Here is a 22,256-nt window from a genome sequence, read left to right as displayed (position 1 = left end):
GTTCTTGCTAATTGACCAGTTTTACATATTCGGCACTATATATATATATATATATATATATATATATATATATATATATATATATATATATATATATATATATATATATATATGCATACACGGTAATTAGTTTATGGTATTGAGGTGAAAGAAATGAGTTCCTTGAAGTGCCTGATCAGCTAAATTATGTTTATGTAGGTTGGCTCATGAAGCATTCAGCTGGGATGTTTGGCCTTAGGGCGGGATACAGGGATACAAAAAACCTGGAAACCGGTTACAGGTGTATCGGGGAGTGTGAAATGTGTTCGTAGCCGGGAAGTAGCAGTCCAGCTCTGGTATATTCCATCGCTTGTTCGGTCACTAAGCGAATTATTCGACTGAGACCCTCTTCAGATATTTAACCCGAGACCTGGTCTCAGACCGAGCCGCGGGGGCGTTGACCCCCGAAACCCTCTCCAGGTAAACTCCAGACGAAGGAAACCCCAGCACCCATTCAGCATCGACAGAGCATGGTCTGACGTTCGCCTATAATATACCATGGAATTTGACGATGGGGGCACCAGTCAGCGGGATGGTTTCTCAGCTGCGCCATCAGCAACAATCACAATGAAGGACCACAAACAATTCACCTGAGACAGCCCCATCCTGGGAAAAGATTGATTGCAGCTCCTCCCCAGAGTGCAAAATCTAACAACCTGTCTTCTTGAGGATTTTTTTTCTTGTAGATTTAGAGAAAGTACGAAAAAAAGTTTTGTACTTGGTTGTATGTCGATGGTTTTCTGACCTGTTCCATAAACAACTTAAAATATATATTTTTTTTACTTTACGTAAGGCAAACTTTGAACACAACCAGTTCTGAGATTCTCATTTTTCAGTCCCTGTCTTCGTGATTGGCACTCGTCTGGATCAAGACACTAAGGTGACAACTGGCCAGTATAGTTTACAGTCAGGGCCGGATTTCAATCTTTTTAGGACCTGGACACTCATAAAATAACTAAAAACATACTCTTTGCATACAGTGTGTTGATCCCGTTAGGTCCGGGTTAAAGTGGAATTCAGTTCTTCATTTAAGTCATATTATACATGAATAATCTGTCGACTCTGTCCACAGATTTTTCATTCCACATCGTGTATGGCGTATGATTTTAAAATATTTAATTAAAAAAAAAACACTTCGACATTTATTGATGTATTAATAAAGTTGTTTAAAGTAATTGAAGTAAAGAAAATTACTAAATTTAATGTAGTTCTTTTCTCATTTATGATTCATCAAAAGTTTTTGGTGGTCGTAAAATATTTTCGTAGGCCCTGGGCCCAAGTGTTCCCAGTGCATAATCGAGGCCCGTCTACAGCAGCGCCGGACGAGAAAGGCGTCACACAAGGACCAGAATTTGATCGCCTCGACATCTTGTCATCCATACCTAATTAAATATATATATATATATATATATATATATATATATATATATATATATATATATATATATATATATATATATATATATATATATATATATCCTTCATTTTATCGTTATATGTATGCAATATTATGGACGCAAAACAATTAGCTCAAGTTCTTTGTATTTAATTTTTCGACGTTTCAGAACGGCCTCAGGCATTTTCTCGCATATTTTGTAGTTAAGCTTCAGTATGCATAAAACAATAGAAATTATGTTATATTGTGTAGGAAACCACGATTTGCGTCAGTAATTGATTCTGGAAGTATCACTGGCTTTATAAACCGTTTTGAAACCTGTTCCTTGGACCTGTGCGAGTTGCAAGGGAAGGAATGCAAGACGCGAAGTCAACGGCATCATGAGGAGTCTTGCAACTAACGTAATCGGATTAAGGGACACTTAAAATGTTGTTCTCATGTACAGTAGATTCACTGATCAAAAGTCTGTTAGAAAGGTACATAAGAAAATTAATTAACCACTGAATCCAATTCTGCGTTGAGAGTTCTGTCAGGCAACAACAGACGTGAGAGTTGGCGGTGTGAGCTCCTGGTGATGCACCAGAAGGTGCTATAGGTGTGAGCGCCTAGTGAGATTAGGAACAGGTGCTACACAGGTGTGATCACGTGATAAGGCAGCTACAGGTATGAGTACCTGGCGAGGCAGCAACAGGTGGTAGAGGTGTGAGCACCTGGTGAGGTAGGAACATGTGCTACACAGGTGTGAGCACCTAGCGAGGCACCAACAGGTGATACACGTGTAAGCGCCTGGTGAGGCAGGAACAGATGTGTGAGAGCCGCTGGTATAAGCACTTGGCGAGGCAGCAATAGGTGTGAGCACCTAGCAAGGCTGGAGACAAGCAAAACAAGGCTAACAAGTGGTGAAAAAAATCCATTGCGAAGAGGAACTTCATAATCAAACCATTAATATCCGAGGAAACATTGAAATTAGGATAGAATGAAAAAAAAATCTGTCAACAGGCTAAGCGTTGCAAACAAATTCGTCTGTGCAGCTCTTTTCTTCACCACCTATCAAGACTGACAACGTTTCGACCACTGCATGGGCGAAACGTTGTCAATAAAGAATCACATTATACTGCTTAAGTGTTTATATTTCCATCTATCAAGACTGCAGGTGTGTGAGCAATGAGAAAGACAGGTTTGCAGTAAAAGCCTTAATTACTACTTTTGTAGAGGACAAGATTATACAGTACTGTATCTATACAAATATTTGCAGATACAGTGTTTTTTAAGGCCAGCTGACCCCCCGAAGCCAGGCTTGGGAATACAAAAGCTTATACTCTTAATTAAAAAGCAGTGTATGAGAGTTTTTGTATAAGATAGTCCAGTCCTGAACCAGCGTATGTCTACTCCGTCGTTTTTCCAGGTGTGTGAGCACCTATCGAAGCATCTGCAGGTGTAGTAGCCGCCGGTGTAAGCATTTGTTCAGGCAGCAGCAGGTAGGATCACCTGGCGAGGCAACAACAGGTATGCGAGCACCTGGCGAGGTAAAATAGGTGTGTGAGCACTTACCGAGACAGCAACAGGTGCGATAGGCGCCGATGTGAGCACCTGGCCATCAAGGGGGCTTTACCGAGGCACCGGCGGTAGTTAGGACCGAGTGCACACGTCACTCCCTAAATGGAAGATGTCCGCAACTCATATATATCTAAGGCTAAACTCAGAGCTCCTCAGTTATCCCAATACTGTTAAGCTGTTTACAAGTACAAGTGCAATCAAACCCCCGCACGCAGGGCCGGACATTTTACGCAGTCATATGTACGCACGCCGGGGAGGACTGTTCACGCAGTCACGCATGTAGAGCTGTTCATGCAATCGCTTAGATGCACATACGCAAAAAGAGAACCATACATGGTATTATCATGGATAATTTAATATATTATTGTAGTCCTCTGTCACATATTTTGTGGTGCTGTTGGCGGAACCTGGGTAAGAGGCAACGGCTGGCGTGCTGTTCTAAGGCCGATGGTGTCTGAATACAAGCGAATGTGGTACCTATTGGCTCCATTGCGGTCCATTGGCTCTGTTGTGATCCATTGGCTCCCCTGACTTAACGATCGAACTCTGTTCAAGGAAATAGTACTGAAAATAGAAAAAAGTCACTGTAAGGTTTGAAACATAAAGGTTGTAGAGTGTAACTAGTAGAGTTCCACAAGGATCAGCACTGGCCACTGTTTTTCCCCCAGTAAAATGTTTTCAGGGGTCAACGCCCCCGCGACCCGGTCCCAGACCAGGCTTGATGTACATTAATGACCAAGGTAGAGGAATCAACTAATCCGTCTTGTAGTTTGTGGATGATGCTGATATGAAGTGAGTACAAATTGAAGGGAATAACAATCTCTCTATGAAGCTTTTAACAGACTTCAGGAATGGTCTAACGAATGTTCACTAAAAAGTAATGCGAATGATAGCATAGTTATGAAGCTTGGAGGCGAGGAAAGAAGACAGAAGAGCATTACTAACTGAAGGGAAGGGGACAAGGAAGGTTTTGGGAAATAATTAAATTAAAAGAACGAGGAATGACCATTCTCTCCTTATCACATCACCCAGTGCTGAATAGGCTCGAATCCCCACACCAGGGAAGAAATATGGGCAAGTCGTTCAGCACGTGTTGCCCCTGTTACCTAGCAGAAAACATATGCCAAGGAGTTTGTAGACTGATATGTCATCCTGTGGGAAGACCTAAAAAGGTCCCCATTGGAAATAAACCACACCGATTGGCTTTTTTTGGTTATTCTGGGTTACTACCCTTTCAATATTAATAACTCGAATAAAACCTTCTCTAAGTGTCTCCTCTTTTCCTCCTCATTTTCAGGTGAGGGAAGTTACTCCAGGTGTATCCAGGAGTATTTATTCCTTTGTCCTTACATCCAGTCCCCTGCCCGACACCCAGGACGAAATATAGTTAAGAGATATCAGCAGTAACTGGAAACTTAATGATTAAGTTGACTGACACACTGCTTGTGTGTCTTAGCCACAATTTGTCGGTGTTTCCAGCTATTTACCATTACCATTAGGGCGAAATGGTTGGTTATAGTATGGAGCTGTTTATTCAGAGCACCAATTAACCGGTCGCATTTTTAACGCGCTGCGATTTTTTTATACCCTCATTTGTTGATTTATTCAAGAACAAACACCTGGCACAGGTTGTCATAAGGTGACTCGTTCAGTGGTGCCGACACTATGGCAGGGGTGAGGCAGAACTGTGTTTGGGAATACGATAATGGGAGGTAACAGTTGTAACTATGGTGGCCTGCAGTAGCAGAGACCGATAGCTTACCCGTGCTGGACTCGTCTGGTTTTCCAATGCTCACATCCTGCATTGCCTCTGAGCAACATCTGATGTCAGCACGTTCCAAGCAGTCTTCGCACTTACAGTGGAATTGAAGTACTTTCTGCCGATAATAGCGAGGAACAGACTCTGCAGATCAATTTTTTAATTAATAGGACAACGTGTTGATCTGTTAAGATCATTATCAATGCATACAGAATATACAAAATTCACAAATGTTTATGCTCCTGGGAATGAAGAAACAGTTGAAGTGTGATGAATCTTGGATAGTCGAAGCACTGAAAGGTTTACTGGACTGTGTTGCAATATCATTTGGGTTCTTGCCGAAACTTTGCCCTAACCCAGTTGCAAAGAATTCTCCTGCAGTATGGTGTGATCCAGTGGTCTAGCTAAGCTAAATAAGCTTTAGTTCTGTCCAGTAAGGTTCCGTGTACCGATGTCAGTACTTTCCACACATCTGTTCCTCTCTGTGATGACGGGTTTAGTGCCTTACCTTGTCATGTGTGAATATTTAGCGTTGATAACTATGCATTGTTAGCCTTGTGGCGCTTACAAGTGTAGGACGGTTCAACACTGTTGTCCAGTACATCTTTGTGTGCTCCGCCGACCCAAGATTAGTCACACATGAATGGCTTTACTCGCCTCATAAGGAAACTAGATCACTACTTCCGCTGTGTGCCAGATTAGCCAGGCTGTGATGGAGATGTGTGCAGGCGGGCCGCCGACAGCAATAGCCTAGTCGACCAGGTAATCAACGAGGCGGTCTAGCCTGGGGCCGGGCTGGATATCTTTTGAAATAGTTAACAGGTGAACCACAAGTAAACCCTCTGCTCTTCCTTCCTTCCCATAAACATATATGTTCACACTATGTGTCTGACTGTGTGTCAATAAAAAATTGTTTAATTTCTTCAGCACCGTTCAGCTGCCTACCAACACTAACCTATCCTTCTCTCTCTCTCTCTCTCTCTCTCTCTCTCTCCCCTCTACTCTTCTCTCACCAATATTACCTTTCCCCTCTGGCACGAGCCTTTTCCCTCTCCCTCCCTCGGGCACTAATAAGTCTCGGTGCCCAAATCCCTTCTGGTGGATTTTCCGCACCCCTCCCTACCTCCCGCCCCCTGCTCTGCCACCCGGGTCGCTCCTCATACCCTGCCTCCCGGGTCCCCCCCATACCCTGCCACCCGGGTCGACTCTCCATACCCTGCCGCCCAGGTCGCCCTTCCATACCCTGCCGCCAGGATCGCCCCCTGCCCTGCTGTACAGACAAACATCCGCTATCACTTATTATGCACAAATAAATTGACTTAATTAACCAGCCACGTCAGCCTAAGATCAAAGCTACCACACATGATTCTCAGTGCTGGCGGTGGTGATAGTGCTGGTGCTGCTGCTGGCGGTGGTGATAGTGCTGGTGCTGCTGCTGGCGGTGGTGATAGTGCTGGTGCTGCTGCTGGCGGTGGTGATAGTGCTGGTGCTGCTGCTGGCGGTGGTGATAGTGCTGGTGCTGCTGCTGGCGGTGGTGATAGTGCTGGTACTGCTGCTGGCGGTGGTGATAGTGCTGGTACTGCTGCTGGCGGTGGTGATAGTGCTGGTGCTGCTGCTGGCGGTGGTGATAGTGTTGGTGCTGCTGTTGGCGGTGGTGATAATGCTGGTGCTGCTGCAGGCGGTGGTGATAGTGCTGGTACTGCTGCTAGCGGTGGTGGTAGTGCTGGTACTGCTGCTGGCGGTAGTGATAGTGCTGGTACTGCTGCTGGCGGCGGTGATAGTGTTGGTGCTGCTGTTGGCGGTGGTGATAATGCTGGTGCTGCTGCAGGCGGTGGTGATAGTGCTGGTACTGCTGTTGGCGGTGGTGGTAGTGTTGGTGCTGCTGCTGGCGCTGCTGGCGGTGGTGATAGTGCTGCTGCTGGCGCTGCTGGCGGTGGTGATAGTGCTGGTGCTGCTGCTGGCACTGCTGGTGGTGGTGGTGCTGTTGCTGTTTCATCACACTCTCCCTTGTTACTGCTTCTCTTCCCTGCTGCTGCTGCTCCTCTTCCCTGTTCCTCTGCTGCTGCAGCTACACGTATGTCCCCCAATGAGAGCTAGTTGGCTGAAGCAACAGCTGTCTGCCACATCACTATCATCATCTCTGCTAACAACTGCATCACCCTCATTACTTCTCCACGCTGGCCACCACAGCAAGCATCCCCACACTCCCTTTTCCTCACCCCTCCCCATCCCCACCTTCCCTCTCCCCACCACTCCCATCTCTACAACAGAGTACATCCCCTCCCCTTCCTCACCCTCCCCACCTCGTCCACGAAGTCCTCCGTATTCCCCCAGTACAGTCCATCCCTCCCCCTCCCGCCTAAGCACCCCCAGACCCCTCTCCCTCGTCAACCCCCACACCTCCCTCATCAACCCCCACACCTCCCTCGTCAACCCCCACACCTTCCCCATTGCGGCAATTCTAGACGAGAAGTTGATGCCACTAACTGGTCGTTGATGGACACTGTTGATGACGGCACCTCTAGTGATTACTGTAATTACCACCACCACCCCCACTTCCACCACCACCACTGTCACTACCACCACCACTATCACTACCACCATCACTGTCACCACCACCACCTCCACTATTGTCACTATGACCACAGTCACCACCATTGTCACCACCATCACCTGCACTGACACCACCACTATCACTACCACTGTTACCATCATCACTATGACCATTGTCACCACCACCATCTCCACTACTGTCACCACCACCGCTATCACTACCTCCACTGTCACCATCACTACCTCCACTGTCACCACCACTATCACTACCACCACTGTCACCACCACCATCACTACCTCCACTGTCACCACCACCATCACTACCTCCACTGTCACCACCACCATCACTACCTCCACTGTCACCACCACCATCACTACCTCCACTGTCACCACCACCATCACCACCTCCATTGTCACCACCACTGTCACAACTGTCACCTACACCATTATCTTATTTCTCAATCTCATCATCTACCTTACTGGCACCTCGCTCGCTTCCCCTTCCTTTCACTCCCCTTCATCTCACTCACCCTCTTCATCCCACTCACTCCCTCCCTTCATCCCACTCACCCCCTCCCTTCACCCCACTTACCCCTCCCTTCACCTCAGTTTATTCTGCATTATTAACAAGGATTTGTTTGGTATAATGATGAGCCAAGGTAACACCGAAACCCACATTGCTGCAATAATATTACAGCTCTCCTCCGACTACTTCCCTTCCTCCATCCATCTTCCTCCCTCTATCTGCATCTGTGGGTTACGCTGAATACGTTACAATTTTTCGACGTTCATCACACACCCACTTCTTGCAGTCCCTCTGTACCCGCCAGACTGACAGGTCGGTGTGGCTGCAGGGGCCCTCAGCCTTGCTGGTTTGCTGTCAGGTTTATACATCAACCAATTGGGTGAGTGGTTGACTCCAGCCGAATTGATGTTATATTTACACCCCAGGATGGACTCAGTCTCTCACTAGCAGGCTGACTACCTGTACTGGTCTCTCTTGTACGAGGTATAGGCCAGTATCAGTGAGTGAATTTGCTTTGCTCTTTCATTAATATTCTGCTTCTCTGCTGCACCTTGTATGTGTTGTAAATATTGGTGGAGGGAATGTACGGGATCACAAAATATTCTTGGTATTGCCTTTATTTTCGCGGTTTGTTCCTTGTCCTGGGACTTAGTTTACAGGTCTTTCTTAATGTGTGATCGTAATAACCTCCCTCCCTTCTACTTTTTTTCCTCCCTCCGTCTATCTTCTTTCCTCCCTCCATCTCCCTATCTTCTATTATTATTCTATTATGATTATTATTATATTCTCAGTATTATTTATATTAAAAAGGCAGCATACTATGGCCCGTACGGATCATAGTACGGGTCATAGTATGCTGCCTGACCTACATTATATCCTCGATAGCTTGCTGGTATGCTACACATATAAGAATAACAGTTTAAAAAATATTCTTCGAGCCTTAGAATTCGTGTAAAACCTTGGCACTTGGAATCACCCCGTGCGACAACTAAGTTCTGTGAAGGAGGAGCTTGGTAGTGCCAGTGCCAGTGACCAGGGTAGTTGAACTTAACATTGTACATGTCATGTTAATGGAAATAAAGTTAACTTAAGGCAGAGAACTGAACTCCGTAATTGCTGTGTCATCACTGAATGCAGGTGACTCACGTAATGACAGACAACGAGCTCATTAGAGAAGCCAATTAGAGATATTAAAATATCAAAGATAATGAAGTTAATGCATACTTCTTAGAAATAATATTAGGTGAAAGTTGAATAATGCTTCTGAATGTCAGAGGAATGCTGTTAGAAGCCTGAGCAGAATTATAACTCAGTTTCATAACATGGACATACCTAAGCTGATTTAGGGAGCAACTTGCAATGTAAACAGACTTATGTTGTTGTAGCCAAGCCAGTACCTGGCTAGAAGTGCTTCTGGCAGTTTGGCAGGACGCACAGATGGTCAGTCTAAATGCAAAGTATGTGATCAGCCTTATGGTCACTTGCTTGAATGCTAAGTACTTTATTGTCCATTTAAGAATATTGATGCATGGTATTTACTGTATTAGCTGCTTTGTGAACCGCTAAATTTGTGCTAGTCGAACCTGCGTCTGCTCTAAGCAAGAAAGATAATCTTAATTGGAGTCTCATAATCCATAGGATATGTCAGGTTATCTCATTAATGAAAATTTTGGAGAGCTTAGTAAATGTTTAATATTTGCTTACAATAAAAAAGAGTACACTTGTACAGACGACCAAATTTAGGTGATGGACACATTGTAATATTCATCCTTCAGTGCCTTCGTATATCCTGTACATGCAGCCTATTCATCAACTTTAACAACTAGCGTGTGGGTCACATAGCCACTACCCTCCACAGGATGAATATACGGTGCACAATGAACTAACCACTACCGTCCACAGGATGAATAAGGGGTTGCACAATAAACTAACCTCTAACGTCCTGACTTCTGGCTGGCAAGCGTGAGCGTATGCGCTTGTGCATGTGTAGTCGCATGTGGTTATGTTTGTGTGTGTTGCACAGTCAGCTGGTTAATAGGGTCGACCTTGGGTGATGGTGTGTGTAGATGTTTATCAGAAGAATCAGACGCTAATGGCTCTGTGGAGTAGGAGTGGGGGAAGGAGGGAAGACATGGAGGAGAGGGGGGGATAAAGAGAGAAAAAGAAAATGAGGCTGTGTATGGGGGGGTAGTGAGGGGCAAAGAGGTGGTAAGCTAGCCCCTCCGGAGCCGTGTTAGCGGTGGTGGTGATGATGAGGGAGAATCTTTGTGGTGGAGAAGAATGTTAGATGAATAAAATGAGAGGGAGGGATGGTCACCCTCAACACTGATAGCTGCTTAAATTAATGCAACATTACATTTTGTTTATTGTTCAGTTACTACACACACACACACACACACACACACACCAAAGTTATGAGATGAAAAAACGTTCTAGAGCACAAGCTTTTATCTAGTCAACATTTCGCTTTCTGTGGAGCTTTATCAAGTAATGACTTGATAAGCTCTACACACAGCGAAACGTTGTCCTAATAAACACCTATTTTGCAACTTTGGATCCAGATGCGATGTTAAATTGTGTATAATTATGATAATTATAAACGATAAATAAATTGCATGATCATCATCTGCCATAAAGAAAAATTACACTGCAGTCTTTAATACACAATAAAGTAAATATTGAAGCACTACATAAAAATAGTGATTACACTGTAGCACTTACAACCGTCTGGTCAACTTTATCATTCTTGGTCAAAATAAACATTCTGTTGCTCTGACGATCGTTCTTGGTCTAAATAAACATTCTGTTGCTCTGACGATCGTTCTTGGTCAAAATAAACATTCTGTTGCTCTGACGATCGTTCTTGGTCTAAATAAACATTCTGTTGCTCTGACGATCGTTCTTGGTCTAAATAAACATTCTGTTGCTCTGACGATCGTTCTTGGTCAAAATAAACATTCTGTTGCTCTGACGATCGTTCTTGGTCAAAATAAATATTCTGTTGCTCTGACGATCGTTCTTGGTCAAAATAAATATTCTGTTGCTCTGACGATCGTTCTTGGTCAAAATAAACATTCTGTTGCTCTGACGATCGTTCTTGGTCAAAATAAACATTCTGTTGCTCTGACGATCGTTCGGAATCTGTATCTTAAGACTGTCTCATACAGCGACGTTATAATAAGATTACGTTGAAAGGTTATTTAAAGCACTGAACAACTTGTTCAAAGTTTAAAATAAACATTGGAGTTTTTTTTTTTTATCTGACCAAAATTACTGAAACATGGGCGTGATGTTTGAATAACCATCAACATTGGGATAGCTGGTAGCTTTAACAAACTAACATTTATCGAAACGTAGCTTCGTCGTCTCGGACGTATTAGCCAGAATTCTACTCAAACATACCAACTTAGAGTTACCTCCACTCATACTACTACTACAGCTGTAACTACTGCTACTACTGCTGTAACTACTGCTACTACTGCTGTAACTACAACTAGTACTGTTACTACTACTGTAACTACTACTACTGCAACTATTACTACTGTAACTACTACTACTGTAACTACTATTACTACTGTAACTACTACTACTACTTCCGTAACTACTACTACTACTTCCGTAACTACTACTATCATTGCTGCTGTAACTACTACTGCTACCACAGCTACCGCTACTACTGTAACTATTACTACTATGCTACTACCATTACTACTGTAACTCCAACTACTACTGCTGCTACCACTACTAATACCAACACTACTACTACTACTACTACTATCACTACCACCATCACTACTACTACTACCTTTCACTTCACGTGACACCTATATAAATACACTGTCCTTGTAATGTTTGTAACGGCTTGACACAGCTCCTGGAGAGCGAAACGTTGCGTCAATAAAATGTCACATCAGTTGCATCTGTATCCGTTTACCTAACAATACGTGCCAGTTACATTTGAAAGAAATTGCATGCAGACACACACTCAGGTTAATGTCTGTATAGAATACTATAGTTGTGAAGTAGTCCAGGGTGATATGGTGCTGAATGCAAGGTCCTCTGAGTCAGTGCTTGGGATCAGCTGTTCTGTTATATTCATAATTACGTGTGAATGTACTCGCCTATACACACCTGTATGTGGTTGCAGGGGTTGAGTCAAGGCTCCTAGTTCCGTGTGTGTGTGTGTGTGTGTGTGTGTGTGTGTGTGTGTGTGTAAATACAATGTGATATGTAGTATGTAATATTAATTATATTTATAGTAGCTAAGTTATGCTAGAGGTGTCTTGTCTTTAGAAATTAATTTTTATATGCATATATATTTTTTCAGTTGTAGAATACCTCTTCAATTCATTCAATTCTTACATCACTTTATAAAACCAATTATTAAATCCTTTCTGCAAGACTTCCCTTAATTCACAGTTGTGGCCTTTGGTTCTCCCTGTTGAAATACGAAGAAATATTCTGTACCTTTACTTTTGTATCCTTGTTTGACCGGAGTAGAAAAACTCTCGAAACTCATCAAAGGTATATCAGAGGTTTGTATTTATCATGTCTCCTCTCTTCCTCATTTGAACCAGCCTGGCCTCTTAAGTGTTTTTGCTTTTTCGTCATAATATATCTTTGCACTTCTTGCCACTTTACAGTTGTTATTTGGGCTGTTATAGCAGCTGCTGTCACCACACTGTAGCTGCATATTTTAACTTGGCCAGACACTGTGGCTGGAACAATTCGCCAAAAACCCGCTCCCTGCCGTAGCGTCTTCAAGTCTTCTTTACTTTTATCGCCCCAGTTGTAACTTGACAGTGGTCCAGGAGGGTCTGAAATCTAAGTGCGATTTTATATTTCTGAAATATTAGCATTTTTTTTTATCATTTCATCGTCTGTATATCTGAAAGCTCTATGTTTGAAAGCTGATTATTTGAAAGCTATAATGAAAGCTGTATATTTGAAAGTTATATATTTGACAGCTATATATTTGAAAGCTATATATTTCACAGTTATATATTTGAAAGCTACATATTTGGCAGCTATATATTTGACAGCTATATATTTGACAGCTATATATTTGACAGCTATATATTTGACAGCTATATATTTGACAGCTATATATTTGACAGCTATATATTTGAAAGCTATATATTTGGCAGCTATATATTTGAAAGTTTGCTAGTGTATCATACGAGTTTCTCACAATTTCATTTATATAATCTTTCGGTCTTTTGCAGTAATTTCTGTATCCCTTCCCTGTTTGACACTTAATTCTTACCAGAAATTCTGTATTTCTTCATGTAGTCTGTTTTTCCCCACTCATTCATTTCCAGCACTTGAAAGTAATTATTCATTAAATTCCATCATTTATCATTCCATTTTCACAGTTTCTCAAAGTCATCTTGTAAGGAAAAAAGTTATTTTTTTATATATGAACTTGTGGATTACCCACAAAATAATAATTACTTCTGGCTGGTCATCTACATAAATTAACACGTTAGGACAAGCGGATTGTTAAGTATGTGGGCTAGCCGGCCGCCAGCAGCAACAACCTGGTTGACCAGACAAGCACCAGAGACGAGCCTGGCCCAGGTTTGCGCTGTCGGAGTAGGAAAACTCTCGAAACCTTTTAGAGGTATATTAAAAGTCAGCATCGATCCTAGTGGCATCTCGCTATGGACAATATTCAGGTCACCTTTTCACTGTTATCAATGTTTATATTTTCCTCTTATCAGTGTTTATATTTTCCTCTCACTGTTTATATTTTTCTATTACCAATATTTATATTTTCCTCTTGTCAGTGTTTATATTTTCCTCTCAGTGTTTATATTTTCCTCTCAGTGTTTATATTTTCCTCTCAGTGTTTATATTTTCCTCTCAGTGTTTATATTTTCCTCTTGTCAGTGTTTATATTTTCCTCACAGTGTTTATATTTTTCTCAGTGTTTATATTTTCCTCATCTCCTTTATTTTCCTATCATTGTTTATATTTTCCTCTCAATGTTTATATTTTTCTATTACCAATGTTTATATTTTTCTAATATTTATATTTTTCTATTACCAATATTTATATTTTCCTCTCAATGTTTATATTTTTCTATTACCAATATTTACATTTTCCTCTTGTCAGTGTTTATATTTTCCTCTCAATGTTTATATTTCTCTCAGTGTTTATATTTTCCTCTTATCAATGTATATATTTTAGTCAAAATATTTTCCCCTTGTATTTCTGTCCAGGACTTGTATCTCCAGATTAGTCTCTAGTTTGGGCTTTCTTGATATTTAGATAAAAAAAGAAATAAGTAGATTGCATTTAAGTTCTGTGTGTATTCGTGCGCGCAGGCCAGCAGGAGTGCGCGCAGGCCAGCAGGAGTTAGCGCAGGCCAGCAGGAGTGCGCGCAGGCCAGCAGGAGTGCGCGCAGGCCAGCAGGAGTGCGCGCATGTTCCGACGTTTTGCCAGCCGTCATAATCAAGTGACTGTCATTAGCCTGAGTAACGCAGAGATAATGACCACTTGTAATGTTGTTCTCCCGATATTATCCATCGGGTTTTGGAGGACATTATCGTAATGCGACAATAACCCGTGAGGCGAGAGTTGTGCTGTGGGGCCCCCATTGTTGGTTCACTGATGGCGGGGGGGGGGGGGAGCTGTTGCACCCATTGTTGGTACACTGCCGTGGGAGAGCTGTTGCACCCATTGTTGGTACACTGATAAAGGGAGCTGTGGCCCCTTATTGTTGGTACACTGATGGGGAACCTGTGGCCCCTCTTTGTTGGTACACTGATAGTGACATTCATCATGGGAGTGGCAGCTGTGGCCCTCATTGTCATCTACGAGCCTCACAGGATCTTACAAGAGGATCCACATCCCTCAGAGTTATCACTCAAGTTGGGTTGAGTAGTTCCTCACAGGAGTAGCATCTCTGACACAAACGGTCAGTTGCGTCACTTGATGGTGTGGCATTCCTCTCATATAGCCCTGCTGATGTGCTGTTTATTTGTTTACTAACTAGCTGACTACTGCATAGCTGTGTGTGTGTGTGTGTGTGTGTGTGTGTGTGTGTGTGTGTGTGTGTGTGTGTGTGTTTTAAAGGGCGGGGGGCGGAGTGAGAAGAGTGGTGGGGGGAGTAACAAGCCTCACTAAAAGAATTCTAGCACTCCATTAGATAGCCATCAGGGGGTAATGGAACTTATCATTGACAGCGTTAACCTCAACAGTCAGACCGCGAGCTTTTAAAAGCATTAAGCTAGACCGTCATTATGTTCTGTTTAGAAAAGCACAAACTGATACGGGCTTAATCTGTCTCTCTATTTTTTTAACCAAAGTGAATCTCGTCGGGCAAATTCTATGTTCCCTGTGTGTGGGCTAGACCATCCTGAGAGATGGTGATTCCCCAGTGATAGTAACTGCAGCTCTATATCAGAATGGTATACAATACCGACAGGTTGGTAGGTAAGACACATAGGCAACATTTAGGCAACTTTATTCCGAAACGTTTCGCCTCCACAGTAGGCTTCTTCAGTCGAGTACAGAAAGTAGGCAGGAGTCTACTTTCTGTACTCGACTGAAGAAGTCTACTGTGTAGGCGAAATGTTTCGCAATAAAGTTGCCTAAATGTTGCCTGTGTGTCTTACCTACCAACTGCAGCTCTGCTGGAAGGAAACTTTTTAGGCTGTCGTTGCTGATGAACCTTTAATGGAATATTTCAGGATATCTTTATTGTCCTACTGAAGTCTTCCAGATCAGTCTGACACACATCAACACTGTCTATGTGACTCGTCCTGTGATGGAATATGAGAGATAAACATAACTAGCTGTTGCCCCCTGATGTATCCATTTTGTTTAATTAAAAAGAATTATAAATGCATTAAAAAATCGACCTCCAAACATCTTTTGTCTATTTTTTCTTTATCTTTTCAATTGATTATTTAAGTTTCTCCACGTTTTTACACACACACATACACACACACACACACACACACACACACATACACATACACACACACACACACACACACACACACACACACACACACACACACACACACACACACACTTGTAGTGTCTCTTCCCTTCCGCGCATTTCTTTCTTATGCTTTCTTCCCCCCTACTCTGTTTTCTTCGCCCCCTCGTCGTTACATACTATTCCTTCACGTCTACTTACACATAGACTCAATAACTTCCCTCTCGGCACTGGCACTGCCCATTTATCCAATACCAATCCATGCATACTCAGATGAACATGTTCCTTCACCCTTTGCCCTCCCTCCCTCCCTCCCCACTTACTTACCTCTCTCTCTCCATTCCTCTCTCCGTTCCCTTTCTCCCTCTCCCGGGTACACTTCGTCTTCCTTCCCTGCGCGCACTGTGATGATGATATCTTCATAAATTCCATTTCCCCCGTGTGTGGAGGATAGGCCATCCTGAGATATGGTAGGTCTTAAGTAATAGCAACTCCAGTCCTGCTGGAGTGAAACCTTTGGAAATCTCGTAGCTCCTGAACCCTTAGTCAAGTGGAATACTAAAGTCTCCCACCTCAGACTGATGTATTTCATCACTTGATGTAAGACACCCATCCTGTGTGATGGAATGTGTCAGGGAACACCTAGCTAGTCTTTGCTTCCGCTGTGTAAGTATCAGCGAGTGGGGGTACCAGCACACTGCTGATGTACTCACTTCAGTTTAATAATAGAAACTTACATTCTTTGACCTTCACTTCCCTGCTTTCTTCCTCGTTTCTGAAGATCATTCAAGGAATAAGGAAGTACTTTAGAACAAGGCACCTAATAATAGGTAAGAATCGTCATAGTAGAGAAGAGTGACAGGTGGTTTCCAAGGGTCAGTCCTTAGATTCTTCATCTTCATCATACACGTAAAAAAACTACCGTAGAGAATGTCTCCCTTCATGTCAGTACTTGCAGATGTTACAAAGTTACTGATACGAACGGTTGATTGCAAGTAAATTATACAGGTTGTAAGAACAGTCTTACCAAATAGCTGCAGAAATTCATTCCAACCAAGCGCGGAGTGTCTTGTGGCTGACATCACTCACAGCCTACATCCTGAGAGAGACAAACTAAATATCAGCTCTGTATGTAAAGTTAGCGAACTTCCTTCAGGATCTTGAACAAGGAATCATTCAGAAGCTTGTACACAATACGAATAAAACAGTTCTCGAGTACAGACCATCAACAACGTGCCTAAAAAAAGCTTGATGAAAGTTAGCAGTGTGTCAACAGACTGGTCCAGGAGCTAAAAGAAATAAACCACAAGGAAGATTATATATCCGACCCTCAGAACACTGGAGAGAAGAATTGAGAGAGACGACCACAACATGAAAGATACTCAGGGGGTTTTGACAGAGGAAAGACACACACTGACACAAGAATAAACAGAGCAAGCGGTGTCTGTAGCTTGGGCCTTTTCGTATAAACCATTTTGTTTATTATTTCCAAAGCACCTGTAGGGACCTCGGGGATTTTTTTTTTGATGTTAAATTGTAACTTCGTATTTAATTTATATTTTCCCTTATTTTAATGAATGTTATGGTATTTATTTTTTTGTGGTGGTGTTCTTGGTTAGAATGTTCATATTTCTGGCTGTAAATGGTATGGCTATTCCGAGAAACCGGAAAGAGAACTCATGTCTAGGGTTCAGGACATTTATTAAAAGAAACGTTTCGCCACGAGTGACTTCATTAGGACTGATGAAGTCACTCGTGGCGAAACGTTTCCCTCAATAAATGCCCTGAACTGTACTCAAGTGTGACCCTTACTGGTGTAGCGCTATAATAACAACAGTAACAATAATAATTAATAATAAATAAACGTCTTTTTCCACAGTTTTTATTTTTGTTATATTTGCTTGTGAGTGTCAGTGTGTGCGGCTGTAGTTAGCAAAAACAGTGAATGATCTTATCACTCGGAGCATCAAGTGAATGCAGCTCCTTCCTTCACAGACGTCCGAGAAATTTTAAGAGGGTTACTTTCAACATTACCGAGCTGATAAATGTAACAGACGCGGGTTATTTTAACCCCTGTGTGATTATATTTACAGTTATCGAACGTTCGTACAAGTGGAGATTATTTACGGAGTTTCTGTTTACAGTGTGAAGTTTGTACACTAGTGTGTGTACACTAGTGTGTGTGTACTAGTGTGTGTACACTAGTGTGTGTATACTAGTGTGTGTACAATAATGTGTGTGTACTCGTGTGTGTACACTAGTGTGTGTAAAGTATTCTTCCACAGAGTCTTGTATAGTCTTTTCGTTCCAGTTCTCTGTAAATTTTAGAGCACTCTTTTTGTCAGTGCCAAAACAATTGAGATGGATTACCAAGCGGAATAGCTGGCATATTTCCAGACAAAAGTATTTTATTTAAACAAAGTCATCAAATTCAAAATTATCTAAGGTACACAAATGATCCTAAATTTTTTTTAGAATATCTAACGTAACATTGATACAAACAGATGAATCACAAGTAAGCCTAAAATAGTTGCAAAATATCAGTGAGCGAGCGAGCGAGAGAGAGAGAGAGAGAGAGAGAGAGAGAGAGAGAGAGAGAGCGAGGAGGGAGGAAAGGGAACAGGGAGACTTTATTAATAACGAGGATTGGATTCCGGGAAAGATGGATCCAGAGGAAGAAATATTGCCCGTAAAAGTATGTATTCTCAGCGGATAATGAGGAAAAAGGGACTGAAAAAGGGACTGTGACGAATGCATTAATATAATAAGGATGGAGGTAGACAGGGAGGGAGAGGAGGAGGAGGAGGAGGGAAGGAGGGAGCGAAGTAGACAGGGAAAGGAGGAGGCGAGGGAAAGAGGTAAACAGATGGAAAGAAGGAAAGGAGGCAGACAGAAAGGGAGGAAGGGAGGGAGACAGGGAGGCAGAAAATAAATGGGGAGAAAGTAACTGATGATTTGCAGTGATTGAGTGTAAAAAAAAAAATCTTTAGAAGACGGTCAGTGTTGCGGTGGAGAGAAGTTGACAAGACTGTAGCAACCTGACTGTTAGGATATACTGAAAGAGTCTCAGATGGCTGGGGAGTGTCCCAGATGGTTGGGGAAAAGTCTCAGATGGTTGGGGAAAGTCCCAGATGGTTGGGGAAAAGTCCCAGATGACTGGCGGAAAGTCCTAGATGGCTTAGGCAAAGTTACAGATGGCTAGGGGGAAAGTTACAGATGGCTGGGGGGAAAGTTACAGATGGCTGGGGGGAAAGTTACAGATGGCTGGGGGGAAAGTTACAGATGGCTAAGTTACAGATGGCTAGGGGGGGAAAGTTACAGATGGCTGGGGGGAAAGTTACAGATGGCTTGTTGGGAAAGTTACAGATGGCTGGGGGGAACGTTACAGATGGTTGGGGGAAAGTTTTTCATGCCTGAAGGAAAAAAGTGCTTCATGATTGAGGGTAAATGTCTTAAATGGCTGGGAAAGTTTTCATGACTGGGAAAGAGTTTTCATGGCTGGGAAAGAGTTTTCATGGCTGGGAAAGAGTTTTCATGGCTAGGAAAGAGTTTTCATGGCTGGGAAAGAGTTTTCATGGCTAGGAAAGAGTTTTCATGGCTGGGAAAGAGTTTTCATGGCTAGGAAAGAGTTTTCATGGCTAGGAAAGAGTTTTCATGGCTAGGAAAGAGTTTTCATGGCTGGGAAAGAGTTTTCATGGCTGGGAAAGAGTTTTCATGGCTGGGAAAGAGTTTTCATGGCTGGGAAAGAGTTTTCATGGCTAGGAAAGAGTTTTCATGGCTAGGAAAGAGTTTTCATGGTCATGGCTGGGAAAGAGTTTTTGGAAAAGAGTTTTCCTGGCTGGGAAAGAGTTTTCATGGCTGGGAAAGAGTTTTCATGGCTGGGGAAGAGTTTTCGTGGCTGGGAAAGAGTTTTCATGGCTGGGAAAGAGTTTTCATGGCTGGGAAAGAGTTTTCATGGCTGGGAAAGAGTTTTCATGGCTGGGAAAGAGTTTTCATGGCTGGGAAAGAGTTTTCATGGTTGGGAAAGAGTTTTCATGGTTGGGAAAGAGTTTTCATGGTTGGGAAAGAGTTTTCATGGCTGGGAAAGAGTTTTCATGGCTAGGAAAGAGTTTTCATGGCTGGGGAAGAGTTTTCGTGACTGGGAAAGAGTTTTCATGGCTGGGAAAGAGTTTTCATGGTTGGGAAAGAGTTTTCATGGTTGGGAAAGAGTTTTCATGGTTGGGAAAGAGTTTTCATGGTTGGGAAAGAGTTTTCATGGCTGGGAAAGAGTTTTCATGGCTGGGAAAGAGTTTTCATGGCTGGGAAAGAGTTTTCATGGTTGGGAAAGAGTTTTCATGGTTGGGAAAGAGTTTTCATGGCTGGGAAAGAGTTTTCATGGCTGGGAAAGAGTTTTCATGGCTGGGAAAGAGTTTTCATGGCTGGGAAAGAGTTTTCATGGCTGGGAAAGAGTTTTCATGGCTGGGAAAGAGTTTTCGTGGCTGGGAAAGAGCTTTCATGGCTGGGAAAGAGTTTTCATGGCTGGGAAAGAGTTTTCATGGCTGGGAAAGAGTTTTCATGGCTGGGAAAGAGTTTTCATGGCTGGGAAAGAGTTTTCATGGCTGGGAAAGAGTTTTCATGGCTGGGGAAGAGTTTTCGTGACTGGGAAAGAGTTTTCAAAGAGTTTTTCTGGGAAAGAGTGGCTGGGAAAGAGTTTTCATGGCTGGGAAAGAGTTTTCATGGCTAGGAAAGAGTTTTCATGGCTGGGAAAGAGTTTTCATGGCTGGGAAAGAGTTTTCATGGCTGGGAAAGAGTTTTCATGGCTGGGAAAGAGTTTTCATGGCTGGGAAAGAGTTTTCATGGCTGGGAAAGAGTTTTCATGGCTGGGAAAGAGTTTTCATGGCTGGGAAAGAGTTTTCATGGCTGGGGAAGAGTTTTCGTGGTTGGAAAAGAGTTTTCGTGGCTGGGAAAGAGTTTTCATGGCTGGGAAAGAGTTTTCGTGGCTGGGAAGGAGTTTTCGTGGCTGGGAAAGAGTTTTCATGGCTGGGAAAGAGTTTTCGTGGCTGGGAAAGAGTTTTCATGGCTGGGAAAGAGTTTTCATGGCTGGGAAAGAGTTTTCATGGCTGGGAAAGAGTTTTCGTGGCTGGGAAAGAGCTTTCATGGCTGGGAAAGAGTTTTCGTGGCTGGGAAAGAGTTTTCATGGCTGGGAAAGAGTTTTCGTGGCTGGGAAAGAGCCTTACATTGCTTGTGAAAATTCTTGAGTGGAAGTCTGATTATGAGGTGGAAAAGAGAGGTAAAAAAACAAACTGAAAATATAAAAATAATTAACATTCTACATTTAGCCTCAAGTGAAGCTTTATCAAGTTCTATAAACGAGTGTATAACAAGTTCTGCTCTGTCCATACAACTCCCCGGTTGCACTTTTCGATAAATATTGGCACTTGCTTGTAGTAAGTGCCAAGGGAGGTGCCTGGGCGCTGGTGAGGGACTCTTGATTCAATGAACTGGAATTATCCTCCCTTTCCTTGGATCGAGCATGATTGTCTACCAATCCAAGGGTCATCGCTCCCGCGACCCGGACTCACACCAGGCCTCAGACCATACCTCACACCAGGTCTCAGACCATACCTCACACCAGGTCTCAGATCATACCTCACACCAGGCCTCAGATCATACCTCACACCAGGCCTCAGATCATACCTCACACCAGGCCTCAGATCATACCTCACACCAGGCCTCAGACCATACCTCACACCAGGTCTCAGATCATACCTCACACCAGGCCTCAGATCATACCTCACACCAGGCCTCAGACCATACCTCACACCAGGTCTCAGATCATACCTCACACCAGGCCTCAGATCATACCTCACACCAGGCCTCAGACCATACCTCACACCAGGCCTCAGATCATACCTCACACCAGGCCTCAGATCATACCTCACACCAGGCCTCAGACCATACCTCACACCAGGTCTCAGATCATACCTCACACCAGGCCTCAGATCATACCTCACACCAGGCCTCAGACCATACCTCACACCAGGCCTCAGATCATACCTCACACCAGGCCTCAGATCATACCTCACACCAGGCCTCAGACCATACCTCACACCAGGTCTCAGATCATACCTCACACCAGGCCTCAGACCATACCTCACACCAGGCCTCAGACCATACCTCACACCAGGCCTCAGACCATACCTCACACCAGGCCTCAGACCATACCTCACACCAGGCCTCAGACCATACCTCACTCCAGGTCTCAAACAAGACCTCACACCAGGTCTCAAATAAGACCTCACACCAGGCCTCAGACAAGGCCTCACACCAGGCCTCACACCAGGCCTTAGACCAGACCTCACACCGGGCCTTAAACCAGACCTCACACCAGGCCTTAGACCAGGCCATAGACCAGGCCTCACACCAGACCTTAGACAAAACCTCAGACCAGACCTCACACCAGGCCTCACACTAGGCCTCACACTAGGCCTCACAC

At 43.4% G+C, this 22,256-nt stretch overlaps 1 protein-coding gene across 4 annotated transcripts in view; it reads left to right on the top strand.

Moving 5' to 3' along the window:
- Window positions 1–22,256, top strand: part of LOC128691091 (uncharacterized) — an 800,012-nt gene that overhangs the window by 25,826 nt on the left and 751,930 nt on the right. The gene's annotated exons all lie outside the window — the stretch shown is intronic.

This window comes from Cherax quadricarinatus, chromosome 27 (genome assembly GCF_038502225.1).
Source record: "Cherax quadricarinatus isolate ZL_2023a chromosome 27, ASM3850222v1, whole genome shotgun sequence".
NCBI lineage: Eukaryota > Metazoa > Arthropoda > Malacostraca > Decapoda > Parastacidae > Cherax > Cherax quadricarinatus.
Note: the sequence above shows the minus strand (reverse complement) of the source record. Positions and strands in the feature narration are given on the sequence as shown.